General features: G+C 39.7%; 1 long non-coding RNA gene across 3 annotated transcripts in view; it reads left to right on the top strand.

Annotated features, from left to right (window-relative positions):
• The window catches only part of LOC102081865 (cystathionine beta-synthase), a 64550-nt gene extending 51443 nt beyond the window's left edge, over nucleotides 1-13107 (top strand). The window contains exons 14-16 of one of the 3 annotated variants that reach the window (XR_002058699.2): nucleotides 21-105; nucleotides 704-852; nucleotides 8330-13107. This is a non-coding gene — a long non-coding RNA (cystathionine beta-synthase). The remainder of the gene's footprint in view (nucleotides 1-20; nucleotides 106-703; nucleotides 853-8329) is intronic. The other 2 variants (XR_002058701.2, XR_002058700.2) reach the window with 2 other exon arrangements.
• Nucleotides 13108-14440: the final 1333 nt, after the last annotated feature.

Raw genomic sequence — 14440 nt, 5'->3', positions numbered from 1 at the left:
TCCTCCACTTGTGCTTTCAGGTGCACCTGACAGACGACCTGGGGAAGCTTTCCCATATCCTCAAAACTAATAACTTTGCTCTGGTGGTTCACAATCATACACAATGTGAGAAAAATCATTTCCTAAATAGTGTTTATACAGTACATTTATGTGCAGATCATTTTTATAATGAGCTGTTTATTGTGTGGTTGATAAATGTCGTTCACAAAGCTGCGAGGGCTCCACTTTGTTTTTTGACTGACTGATGGACCAAAACCAAAGATGCTGAATTACAGTCACACAAAAGAGACCAAGAGCCTGGATTAATCAACTGTTAAATCAGTGAATTAGTAGCCAAAACCCCCCAAAAGCTGATATTTTATTCACAATAGAACCCACATATATCATCTTAAGAGAAATGTAACTGATTTTAAATTTGATGGCAGCAACATGTCTGACTGAAGTTGGGACACGGCCGTGTTTGACACTGTGTAACATCCCCTCTTCTTTTAGCAGCAGTTCTGGCTTTTCTTTGTTGTTTTTTTCCTTTGTGATGCTGCCATCAAATTCTAAATGAGCGAACATTTTCTTCTTTAAATATTGTATTATTATTAATAGTGTGTCTCAGTTTAAAGATCTGATATATTTTCTATATTGTAAATAAAATACGTGTTTATGAGATTTGCAGATCTGTGTTTAACAGCAGTTTTGTGTCTCTGTGCAGACGGGGTCGATGGGTCGGCCCTCCAGAGGAAGATTTTATTTGCCGTCGTGACAGCGATTGACCTTCTCTCCTACATCACCACACACGAGGGGCAGGACTGCAACCATCAAAGTCAGGCGTCGTAACCCAGTGACTGTGTCCTGTTTAAGGTGGATTTTACTCTCTTCTCACTGATACACAGCACACGATCACCTGCAATGTCATCGAAATTATAAGATATACAGTCGCAGAGAGGACAGAGAAGTTGTAACGTGCTATTTATAGCTGTTGTTGTTGTTGTTGTTTTTTGGGATTTGTTGACAGTCGAAGCAAAATAGAAAATAACATTATCTTTTTTCAACGTTAACCCTGTCAGTGTTGTTACAAGTAATCTGAGTGTATTCACCTAGCAGCTTTAAATGCTGTACGAAGGACTTTACCATCATCTTTCTGGAGCTTTTTGACTCTTTTCTCCGACTTGTGTGAAATGAATTTGTTCCCTTCACCGTCAATAATGCAGCGACTGGCTTTGGTCTGATATTTACATTTAATCTTTGAATGGTGGAAAGCAGGCCTACAGTCTCATTTCTTACAGAACAGTTCAGTATTTATATTCTATTTATATTCTGTGACATTTTTTAATTTGCTGTATTTCCTCTTAGCTAGCAGGTACCTAGAAACCTTCAAATTCAGCTCACTGTTTTACTCACTTGCTTGTTAAGCTTAGTTATAAGCTTGTTGCACAAAAAATGCTTTTACAGTGTAATTAAAGTGAATAGAGGTTCAAGGTTGTCCTACTTTTCTCTCTAAGTTTACGGCACAGCTCATAAAACAGGGTTTGTGATCTGGTGTTGCTTTCTACATTTCACTTTGTTTAAAGGAGGAAACGGCCCCAGTTTAACATTTCAAACTTTTTTTCATTTTGGCTAAATTGTCACTTGTGGCGTTGGTAGTGAGGGTAAGGGCTTGCATTTCAAGCTTACATCAAATACTGTGAGGACACCTGATTGTCTGTTTGTCAAGTTGCACCGTGGGAAATGTAGGCATCATGCAGTGAAAAGACAAAGGTATCGGCCTCTTCTGCAGAGATGCTTTGAGGCCTTTTCCGCAGTTCATACAGTGCTATTAGTGTGTAATGATAAAGTAGTTAGTTAGTTAGTTATTTTTATTTATTTTTTTCATTTGCTGCTCAAACATTTGTCAAATGTCTTAGAACAAAGTAGGAAAGAGACAATGTAAGATTTTGTTTTATTCCTTTTCTTATTTTTTAAAGTCCCTCTTGTGCTCCAAGACATGTTTGAGGATGTTTCTATTCTACTGCTTAATCTGATACTAGATTTCATTTTTGTCTGTAGTCAATTTAAATAGAAGACATGCATAAATACTGGCATGTGCTTTTTTTAAAAAAATTGAACATTTCTCTCATTTCTGTGCAAAAACCTAATTTTACTTGCTGCAAAGTGCAATGACTCACTAAACCACAGGGAGGGAGTATTGGCACAGGGAGGCCAGCTGTGCAGCTCTCTGTATATTCAGTTCCTCCTGGACACACACAGGTTGTAGGAGCGTCATCCTTCTGACCTTCAGCCAGTAATGTCAATAATTCAAGGTGTAACTCAGTGCCCTGCCTTGGATTTAATACAATATTTTGAGAACAATTAAAGCTGAGACCAAATGGCAGCTTTTTTAAATTGTTTTTTACTGTATTCAGTTTTCATTTTTGTTTTAAAAACTTTGAGTGTGCATAGATAAAACCAAGTGCAAAAAGACCCAAACAAGAAGGAAATGACATGAAAGTCATGTCTGAATACTGATTTAAAACAAAAAGATGCAAAACGAGGACAAAGGAACATACTGTATTTAAACCTTCTCCTTATTGTTGACATCTATTTTTTCCTGCAAAGCTTTTATTTTTCTCAGCCGTGTTTCTCACCATCCGCTGTGTTATCCAGCAGCGAGTCTGGTCAAAGGGAAATTGTGTTTATGTGCTGAAAGTCTGCTGCTTCCTTCCTTCATTCTCACCTGTTGTTATCAAGGAGCACATCACATTTAAAAAGCAACACACCTCTAACACCGTGATGTATCTGTTATGTCACTGCACCATTATTTCCTGTCTTGTAAAAGACTTTGTTTTTAAACTAACAAGATGACCCTCACATCAAAATGACCATCAACACCATCACTCTAAAGAGCCAAACTAGTCATTGCACAACCAGTATCAGAGCAGATGGAAAACCACTGTCACACTGTCCCTGACTGTCCTCTGCACATCACAGCCTCGCCTGATCTGTCATCACCAGCAGGCAGAGGCAGTATCCCATGATGACGCGGGTCTCTTTCTGTCATTAACACCAGGCTGTATCCATGAAAGTGCTTACACGTTGATTTCCAGAAACTCCAGCTGGATTAAGTGACCTCTTGAGTGTAGAAAAGCCTTCTAAAGCAGCTATAACAATATTTTTTAGGTGGAAAATGACATTGAAAGTGGTTTTTCGTGTTAAAAGACTTTGACTTTAGTCAGTTATAGTGTCAGAGGCACACAGACAGACAGGCTTTCACACTTTCATTTCCTTGTTTTAAATCTCTTCAATCTTTAAAGCCCTGCTGAGTTTCTTTACCCACTCTAACATAACACTACTGCATGTCGATGTAGGTCTGTTTGGTTTGGAAAGATGGTTGTTTAGATCTGGCTGGTTTTTGACGTAAAGAGAAAATGAAACCATTTTCAGAATCAACAGGTTCTCCAAAGTGCTGCAGATTGCTGCCAGTGTGTGACTGGCGACTGAAAACAGTCGGCGCATTCGAAAATTAAGCATGACGCACTTCCAGCTCAGGTCCTCTCAGTCTTTCAATGCTTCTTTTGCCTGCTGGGATAATTGCAGAATTGGAGGTTAATTATTTGCCCTGGGCCTGCAGGCTTGAAGCTACTAATCAGGAAGGGTGAGTTTTAAGTCACAAAACAGACTTTTAAAAGCAATCAAAGTTTTAATGTTACACCACAGACAGAGGGGGGCTCTGGAGCACTTAAATGACCTTTAAATGCACTTAGTACAATACATCTGTAGAGAGAGTTTGCAGTTTACTTTTCAAGGCTATTACAATATGCCTTCATTTTTAGGGGAGCGAGACCAATAAGCTAAAAGACATAAAATGAATATTGAGCAAAAAAGGAGTTCAGCTTATTGTTGAGGCCCTCCAGTTTCTCATGTGGCCCCTTGGGAAAATTAGTAATCCACTATATCCTTCTAGTACGTTTACCTTCTTTGACTTTTTACTGACACGGCTCTTTATTGAATAATAATAATAATGATATGAATTACAAAGCCTCCTTTTATAATTCCTAATAGTTTAAAAAGGTCTTAGTAAATTAAAAGCAATGACGTATTCACTGCCAGACTCACATCTATGCATAAAATACAAATTAGCCTGTTAGCTTAGCATAGCACTCAGGTTGGTTGCATCCATCTTTTAGTGACTGGGTTTTTAAGCCTACCTCCTCAAGGATTCATTGTTTTTGGCATCTGACTTTGGCTTCAGGTGCTGCTTGGTCTGACTTGTGAGTGATAAGTTTTTAGTCAATTACCATAACTTGCAAAATTGACCAAATTTTCCATTTAATATGAACAAATTTTCTATAAACTAGAGCTCATGCTTACACAGGTCACACAGCGAGGGGGCAGTAGTTTGTTCCCCTACAGACTTCTGTACAACATGTTCTATACAAAAGAGCTTCTGGTTCTTAAAGGTGCCTTCTGCATTCTTTTCAACGGCCACCTGGGAGCGATAGCTGTGGTTGCAAAACACTTCTGGTCCTATAGAAGTCTGTGGGGGAAAACAACCACGCCTTGACCTCTGTAAGCATTTTCCTCATGAGTTTACTGGTTCAGTTGCACATTTTGGGTCGTGCTGGACCAAAATCTTGGTCCATTTTGTAAATCATGGTCATACTATGTTCCAGATTATCTGGATATGCTCCTTGGCTGACGAACTGTGAAGTCATTAGCTAATTGGTAAGCACATGTTTCACAGTCCGACCCGCCCTTCTCTCATCACATCTGGCTTCAAAGCATTTTTACAATGTATAAGAGCCAGTAAAAACAATGCAGCTTAAAGGCAGTAACTCATTTTCAGGGGGAGCCACTTCAGTTTTTGCACTAAATATTATTAATCCCCACTGGTCACCAAGTCTCCAGTAGTCTTTTAATGCTGTGTACCCCTTTATGTATGTTAGCATAATGATCAGTTTTAAATAAACCATGATGACTAAAAATACCAGGCTTAAAGCTTTAAAATGCCCACGATGGTGGCTACGAGCATCGTTTATATGCGGTCTGTATGGTTTGCTAATGAGCGGTAGATAAGACGTTTGATACCACTCTAGCATTTGCATGTCAGATATGATGCAACAACCAGCATGCAAAGCCTACAAATGAGTGGAAAACTGCTTGTCAGGTTGTGCTGCACAACAACATATTGCTCCCATAAGCATCTATAAAGGTCACTAATGAACACATTTTTATGTTGTTTGTATAAAAAATAAAGTGTAGAAACTCCACGTTGTGGCCTTGTGGGGGTGGTTATTTGTTACGTGCTGGGACGCTTGTTGGCTGGGAGCAGCTGTCGGGCAACTGAGACTCCAGGAAGGGAGATAAGATCTCGTAAAACAGCAAACTGACGTTTATGTCTCTGACTGAAAAGCTTTGCTTCGGATAATTAGCTGCACAGTTCATGGTTTGGTTTGCAAACAATTGGCTGCAATAGGCATGTGCACAATCACTAAACCTCAGTGGGTCTTGCAGACCAACAAATATTCAAATAAAATGGTATTACATTACTCTGTAGGTAATACCTACATGAAGAGACTGAAACTGCACTGTAATCATTCAGACATGTTTATGTTTGCCATTTGAAAATAAAGACGTCAATATAAGTAAATGTGACTAATATGAGGTCATAGAGAAAAATCAAAAGCTAACTGGACCCAAACTAACGCTGTCTATAACATTATGTGTCATTATCTGTAATTACAAACGTCATTGCACAGAAATGATGTCACACAGCACTCCATAAGCGCTTAGGTGCACTGCCCCCTTTATTCTGTGCATACAGGATGTTGTCTGTGCGGTGCTGTTTGTGATGCATGAGCAGGAAGACGAGCAATCGTGAGTGTGCCTTTTCTGTCATTTCATTTTTTTTTTCCATATGTCACTTCCTTATGACGGCTTATCAGGGCCACTAAAGGTAGGAAAAAAAATAAGGGGTGGGGTGGGGAAAAAACACAAAATCTTTGCCTTTAAAGTGGCAAATGTCCATCGTGCTGTAGTTCTTGATACACAAACACTATCACCTCATCCAAATCAGTGTGTTGCTTTCTTCTGAATAGACCCAGTTCATGATAAAGTGGGTGATTCTGAGCTAAAATCACAAGTATTTCTTCGTTACTAAATCCAGTTGTAATTAGGTCATCTAATGTTGGCACAGTGCACACCAAAGAGATGTGCAAAGCGATGAGTTGCCTTGACGAAATAATTATATTTTCTGAGGTATTCCTGGCAAATTTGCCACTTTTCTCTTCAGTTGCCCTAATATGCCATTGTACTTCCTAGTTTGCAGCCACCAAGATAGCATAAAGACAACAATCTTTTCAGAGTGAGCAAAAGCATATTTTCTTCATAATGATTAGAAATGTTAAATCAGCCTGAGCCTCCATGTTTGGAAAATACCACTTTTTTCCCCCAATCACTTTGACAAGTCAGCAGCACTCTTGGTACTCGCCATCTCTGCCTTTCTCACGTCTGCACGTCCCCCATTTGGTCGTTAGCCCTCAGCCTCAAAACCACTGAGGCTGACCCTCATGCAGGCTGACCGCTTTACAAGCTCACACAGCCACTGTTCAATCTGTGTTCAAGCAGCGGCTGCATGCAAGAATGCACAACTCTGTCTGAACCACAAACTGTGTGGTTTGAAAAGATACACCTCAGACTGTGAGCACATTTTCTCTTGCACTGTGCCATAGAACAGGAAGGTTAGTAAATAAATAAAGAGAAGAGAAGAATAAAATGTAGTATATCAATCATGCATATATATGCAAGGGCAAATATCTACATGCTTTATGTATACACATAAATTTAACAGGCACTCACTGGAGATGCATTCGCAAATGCAGAATATTACTGTTATAATAACATTATCATATGCAGTTCTGAGAAAACTAAGTATATCCTTATTGCTTCCATAAGAATTAAGAGCATAAGCAACAGCCATGTGTTTCTTATCAAATGCACTTGAATAACTGACCATCATCAACTGTGAGCACCTCAATAAAAGCATTAGTTTTGACAGTTTACTGTTCTGGAGCACTCAGCTCTCTGTTAAAACAATGATACAATCTTCCTAAGAGTGGATGTCCCAGAAATTTCACCCAAGCCTCAGACCCAGACAGAGAAACTGCAAAAAACCCAAGAGCTACGTCTCAGACTCTACAGGCCTCAGTTAGCATGTTAAATGTTAAAGGTCATGACAGTACACTTAAAAAGTCTGAATACTTATGCCGTGTTTGGAAGAGCTGCCAGGAGGGAGCCTCTTTCGCATTAAAAGAACACGGCAGCACAGATTAGGTTTTCCAAAACTGCCTCTGAACAAGCCACAAGACGTCTGGAACCCCTCGTACCAACTTTGACCCAGCCAAAGTCCGGACCAGCTGTAAAGAAGACTGCAACCACACTTAAATGAAGGCATTTCCTTCATTTAAGTGTGGTTAATATAACAATATAAACAGACAGTGTACCTCATGTACCATTCCTCCATACATACATACAAACACATTTCACTGATTATTTTGGGCCCATTGTTCCTGCACATCAGGCCCTCTTATCGCTCACTGATTCTCAGCTGGTACTTTTAACCCTCACCTTGTTCCCTTGTGACCCTTGGTTGCCAGATGGTTAAAGACTGTGACCGATGCCTTATTCACTTGGCCCTGCATTGTCATATGTCCTCAAGTTAACGTCATGTGGTTGGTGGTCATGCCACTGCAAAACCTCAGCTGGAAAGAAGGCAGGTTTAAGTCACTTCTGCAATGGCTTGTTTTTTGTTTTGGAGATGAACCAAGAACCAGAACCAGGATTTTTTTTTTTGCTTCTTTTTTTTGTTTGTTTGTTAATGTGGTTCTGTTTTTACTCAAAGAAACAGCACCTTTACTCTTGCCACTGTTCATAAGCTGAGCCACACAGCTTCTTCCTGTCAGAAACTGAAAAGTCTTCCGTGAGAAACCATGAAGCTAACACATCATCATAAGTGTCTGTAAATAGTGTGAATATATTTTGGTAAATTATGAAATATGAAATCACTTTTACACTTTACACCTAACTTGGCAACATCTCAAACATCTTCTCCAAGAGCTTGTTTGCTTTCAAGCATTTGGACCTAGTTAATCGTGTTAGTCTTATAGACAGAAGAATGTAGTATTTAATATTAAATGAAGAAGCTAGCATGACAGTAGAGTTTGTCATTACTGTTAAGTGCAGCACTACCCATTAAACGATGCATGTAGTATAGGCTGACTGATATATTTTTTAAAGACTAATATTGACAAAAATAAGTGGTCATTTAAAAATCCAATATATCAGCTGGTACTTTTTCTTTCAGGCACACAAAACATGTTAATGTAAAGGAGGAGCCCGCTACAGATTGGGTGAGATGGATGCAGATGATCTGCTGTGGCGACCCCTGCAAGGAGCCGGAGAAAGGAGAAGAAGAAGAAGCAGACACACAAAAGTTTTCCCCAGCATGAGTCCTTACTGAGCTAATAAGACAATGCCTTTTCATAATAAGGGCGTTTCACCGTCACAACAAGTGACTCGTTGACATCTGGCTCTACTCAGATCAGCTGGTTGGTGTGTTTGCGAAAACTGCAAGGTGCCCCCTGGTGGACAAAATATGCAACAACAACACTGATAACATGGCTGAAGGGTGTTTCAGTAAACATTCAAATCTATCATCACTTATGCCTACGCTGTGCTATGACTGTTTGGCACGTTAACTTTGGATATTCCTTTAAATAACGCCATGTTTTTGTTGCATTTATGAAATTATAGACTAAAAATAAGAAAAATGCAATTTCCTTTTTATGGCACAATTGTCAAATTGGGGAAAAACCAATTATCTTGCACAGGCCTAATTTGAAACAGAGTAGATATTAATCTGTGTAGGTCAGTTTGAATGCTACCTGTGTTTGTGCAAATGAGTCCTATTAAAATTACTGATAAGAAATAAAACACACAAAACCCCAATAGTTTTAAAAATAATGAAAGTTTTTTAAAAAATAGGCCACTTTCAGTTTAATTTGACCGAAGCCCAGCTGCAGGTCATGCACATGGGACAGCAGCAGGGTTGGTGGTGCACACTTAAATTCATGCACAATTAAATTCTTTATATTCAACTTTTCATAACAGATAAAATTAAACAGCAGGAGTCATGACTAGCCATTTATGTGTGTGCATTCATGCTAGTCATGGGTTCGGATAAACTAATAAGGTGATAGGCATAAGCTATGGCACATTTAAGCTGACAAAAAAAACAAACTTTATTTTTAAAACTTGCAGAGGTTACACCCTTTAACAGTTGGAAAATTTAGACTTCCTTACAATGATAAATCAAATTATAACTCATAGATTATTCCTGTTCATCTAGATTTTAATCAGAGCCACAGCAGAAGCTCCATGCAGCCCTGCAGCTGCCGGTTACAGAGCCCTACCCTAGACTGCATAAGCGCTGATCTCACCCGTGCAAGGTTATATATTATACTGTATAACCTGCAAACAAGATATGGCTCCATAGTTTTGTTTCCCCAAATATGACAAAGCATATCAGCTCTCGCAGTTGAGTTCAGAGATTGTGCTGCTATGAAAAAAATGCCTGTCTACTCTCTGTTTAGTGTGCAGGGAATCAGATGGAGGATGCTGAGATATGCAGGAAAGACGTAATCGATGTGCTTGTCAACACATGCTCGACAGTGACACACACACGGAGAACACACACTGAGGTGTGAATGACATGTCTCTGTCTAAGTGGCCCAAATTGAATCTCATCGTTTCCGAGCCGGTGCACAGCTACCGGCAGTGACGGAGGACTCTCGTCACTGGCCTGTTGCCTTCAGTTATGTCACTGAGTGAGACTCGGGCCTCAAATCCCTCAGTGCCAGTGCCAATGTCACTAACAGCCCTGCTGGTACAGCACATCACACCTCCCAACCACCATTATCTAACCCAGTAGAGTGAAGTCACCGGGTCACACACCTGCAGTCACGACCCCTCGCCAAGAAAGTTACACTTGCGTCAGTGCAGCAAATGGTTCAACCTCTAAGCTATTATCATTGCAAATCCTTTCTGGGAAATCAATAAAGTTGAAAATAGCACAGTTAAATGTTTAATGATGAAGAATACACCGTGTCCAGAGAGCTACTGCAGCACCCTGGCTCAGTCTGCATACTGAGCATAAACTGCGTCTTTGTAGTCCCCACAGGTTTGCATGTGCATATTACAAATAAATCTTGAAGGACTTTGAGGAAAATTCAGTGAAAAGGGTTTCATGTGAGATTTACAAAGAACTATAAAATTCAGCATTTTAATCCAGATGAATGATGATTCATTGATTTAATCCACTGAAAACTTATGTTTGGAAAACTTTCCCAGAGTCTTGAAAAGTAAATTTTGTCTGTGTCACAAATGTATGAGTCAAGAGATCCAAGCAGGAGAAGCAGACAGCGGTAGCTAGAAACCATTTTTGGCTTACGATTTAGGACAGCAATTACTGTCAAAGTTCAGTGAATGCCATCCACGGGGACTGAAATCCACACGTAACACAAACACTGTGTGGTCTCTTTGTATGTGTAAATGCAAAGAAAGGGCAAAGTTAATTTTAATTATATAGGTGACTGAATATTTCCAATGAATCCGCACGACCAGATAAGAGGCAAAAGTTGGATGGAACGTTTGAATTCTCTATTTTCAAACTATTCATTCATAGTTGGAATTTCTTGCCATAGATTTTGTTATCGAGTTTTTTGATGAGTTTCACTGAGTTATTTCATGAAAAACAACCAAACTTGTGTTGGACCTTATTTGATGAGTCTATTGCATTGATTTTATTTTTAAATCCTTCATTGATCGCTTGCACCCAATTCATTTTTGTCACGCTGCTGTTGTTGTTATACAGCACATTTTTGTTGCTGATGTATGTAATGTTTGTACCTGTGACGTTTTGTATGTAATTTCCGATAGGACCATGAATGCTACTGCTCATGTATCACACACAGACACACATACACACTCACACAGTGCATTAAGGACAAGTTTCATCTTGTCCAGTGACACTTTGATAAGTGAACTGAGGGACTGAAGACCATCCTTGGCCTTTGTGCATCATGTGGTTCTGTAATGCTGAGTTTGGTCGTTAGGACTTCAACAAAAACCAGACAGAATAACAGATGGGCGAGTGCAGCTGATGCAGAAGTGCCTGCATTCTCTTTAAAAGCCAGCAGAGGGCGACTCCTCAGGTTGCAAAAAGGCTTCTAGTTACACATGAATTATACTTTTGCGTTAGATCGGAATGGAACTTATGCCGTAAATGGAACCTCATTTTGACCCAATGCCACAACCTTCTATGTAACATGATGTTACTGCATGCTGGGTTGACTCACACCATACTGACTTTAATGGCGTGGAAGATTGCGACGTAGGGTTAAAAGTTAAAAGTTTGGTTACCACGTAAGTTAGGACATGCATTTCCTACAGTCTAAATCTAGCTTTACACTGAAGTCTAAAAAAACCTCTTTAACGTTAGTAAACCTCAACTTTCCGGATGATTTTATGTTTTACTTGTTAGCTTCAGGTCATATGGATGAAGTGCATTTCTTAAACTGGTCTTGATTAGGGTCAGAAAGGAGGAACACCCTGTGCTTCAAAACCTCAAGATGGTGACTATGAAAACCCTCATCATCATCATCACACTAACCAGTGGGTAACATCATGGCTCATCTTTTGTTCTGTCTCTGACAAAAATGCCAGCGTTATTGTAAATCCCCACACAAAAGCCATAAGACAGCTGTAGATTGCATGTTTTTGGATGACTGAACACAATTTTTTAGCCCAAATGCATTTCTAATTAAATATATCTGTCGTTATAATGTAGTTATAGAGCACAGCCTGTCTTTTTTTTATCTACTTGAATGTTTCTCTTGCTGGGATCCTTTGTGACGACAGCTGGCACAGAATTTGGTTTGAAAATGAAAGTGAAAGATCCGTTCAGCTTTAATCTTTTTACCACCTTGACAGCTCTCCGCCTCGTCCATCACCAGCACTTACACAACTCGTCTTAAACAGAAACATCTGGTTTTCCACTTGAGTGTTTTGCCTTTGTACGCAGTGAGTAATACTTCTGTGTAACTGCACCAAGGTCAGACTTACTGCAGAGCAACTCTGGTTCCTGCTTTAAGTGACTTTTCCCCTTAAGAACACTCAGTCTCCTCTCAGAAAAGGAGTCCCGGGATTCCTGTTAGGAAATGCCACTTTGGTCAGCAGAAATGCAGCCCAGTGGAAAAGAGTGTGAGAGGTTTTTGTTACAGACTGCGAAGTAAGAGCAGACATAGCTGACAGGAAGAAACCGTGTCCTAGTTTTAACTTTCTCATTTTGCGTCATTCCTCCATCAAAACATATAAATCAGAAATTTGTCGTCCAACGAAATGACGAAAGACCCCTGCCGCGTCTCGTCGTGCTTTTGCCACACTGTTCGGTGGCGGATACTCAAAGAGACAGACAGAAGACAAGTTTTTTAGCCCTGCACACATAGCTGGAATGTATACTGATTGACAAGCAGATAGCCAAAGAATTACTGAATCAAAGAGAGGAAAAAAAGTCAAATGAATGGAGGGCAGAGCAGCCGTTTGCTCTGATTTCTGTTCTGTTGTGCGTCACACTCAGGCCCCTCAGGGAGAGTGTAGCAGTTTGAGGCTAACCTTTGCATTTTATTGGGAGGGATACAGTTTACAGTTGTGCTGGTTGCCAGAATCTGTTTATTGTTTCCCATATGTTTTGACAAAGTCCCCTTGGAGAGACTAAATGTTGAATCCCTGACCTGCTGCTTCTGTTCATGCTCTGATTTCTCTCCAAGCAGCTGAATCCTGAAGAACTGAGATTTCTTAATCATTTACATCAATACAACCTAAAGTTCTTAATGACCACTGTGCCTGGAGGGCATCACAGTCCGGTATGACCTAGAAAGATAAAAAGCTGGGAGAACATCAGCATCTCTATATATTGACTTGTTCATCAGCCAGGTGCAGGTGATAGACAAGGTGCATCCTCTTGCACTATGAAAAGTGGAATAGCCTTTAGCTGTGTACCTTTAACCTTTGATATTAATAAAATACAGTTCTGATCAAAAGTCTAAGACCACTTGAAAAATGGCAAAAAATCATATTTTGCATGGTTGGATCTTAACAAGGTTCCAAGTAGAGCTTCAACATGCAACAAGAAGAAATGGGAGTGAGACAAAACATTTTTTTGTGCATGCAGTTTATTGAAAACAACAGAAGAGCATCTGGTGGACAATGACTTAAAAGGGTTTAATATGTCTAACTGGTTTGGTGACGTTAGCCACTGTTAATAAACTGGGAGTCACCTATTTCGCCCACTTTGCCTCACCTATTTTGCACATAATTGGCGGAAACGTGCGTGAACCTGTTTGATAGGGGCATTAACAAAGGATGGCTTTGTGTAATTAGGTGTTTTTCCTGATGAGTAACTAGTAATATAATTTGTTTTTCAGTGGGTAACATTTAATGAGTAATTAATGACATTTTTGGAATAATTTTCTTAAGGCTGGATGCTACCCTGTGAAATGAATCACAGCACAGATATGTATAGCATACAGAGTGCTGACGTCAAAGATGGGAATAAACTAGCAGCTAAAGAATCACTGCTACATTGGATATGCCTGATATCATTTATTTACAGCACATACATAATTCTTTAAGCTGTTAAAAGCATGTAAAGGAGAGAATCAGGTCTTAGTACATGAGATTAAAGTATAATCAAGAGAATATAAATTCATAAAAATCCAAACAAAGCTGCGGCGGTGAAACAGACACGATAGCTCGGACCTGTCTGTGAAACAGAGAAATGCACAAAGTTAGTCTTAACTTGTTTTTATCACATGAACTCCAGACAGAAATGGGAGAATCAAAGTGGGAAATTATTAAAACGTGGCACAAAACAGGAATCTTCTTGATCTTCTGTTCTCCCTATTGTTCTGTGTGCTTTAGAGGAAAGCACCTGGATGGAGCGTACACCGTCCTCACATTGACTTTGTACAAGGGAGCTTGCAAGTCAAAGATTAGCTACTGTGCACATTTCTCCATGCAACTCTATTCAGGTGATCTCTTATAAAGTTCAGGGCTTTGGTGCACGTGTGAAACAGCTGTAGAAGTCACAAACATGGTTATCTATAGCAAGATGGGTATAAGCAACATCTGGACCCACAAGCTGGTGAAGTGGGTCCAGATTACCATTACGCCAGAATTATAATTTGCAATAAACCAAGCACTTTCCTTTTCTAGGCAGATCTGCCCTTTGTCGCAGAGTCTGCTCATAAGTTTTATGTACAGAATTTTCCAGGAGCAGCCGAGGGGTGGAGGGTATCCGGTTCTGTGGTCTCAGTATCACATATTTGCTTTTTTAAGATGATATGTTGGCTTCAGC

This window comes from Oreochromis niloticus, linkage group LG16 (assembly GCF_001858045.2).
Source record: "Oreochromis niloticus isolate F11D_XX linkage group LG16, O_niloticus_UMD_NMBU, whole genome shotgun sequence".
Taxonomy (NCBI): domain Eukaryota; kingdom Metazoa; phylum Chordata; class Actinopteri; order Cichliformes; family Cichlidae; genus Oreochromis; species Oreochromis niloticus.
Note: the sequence above shows the minus strand (reverse complement) of the source record. Positions and strands in the feature narration are given on the sequence as shown.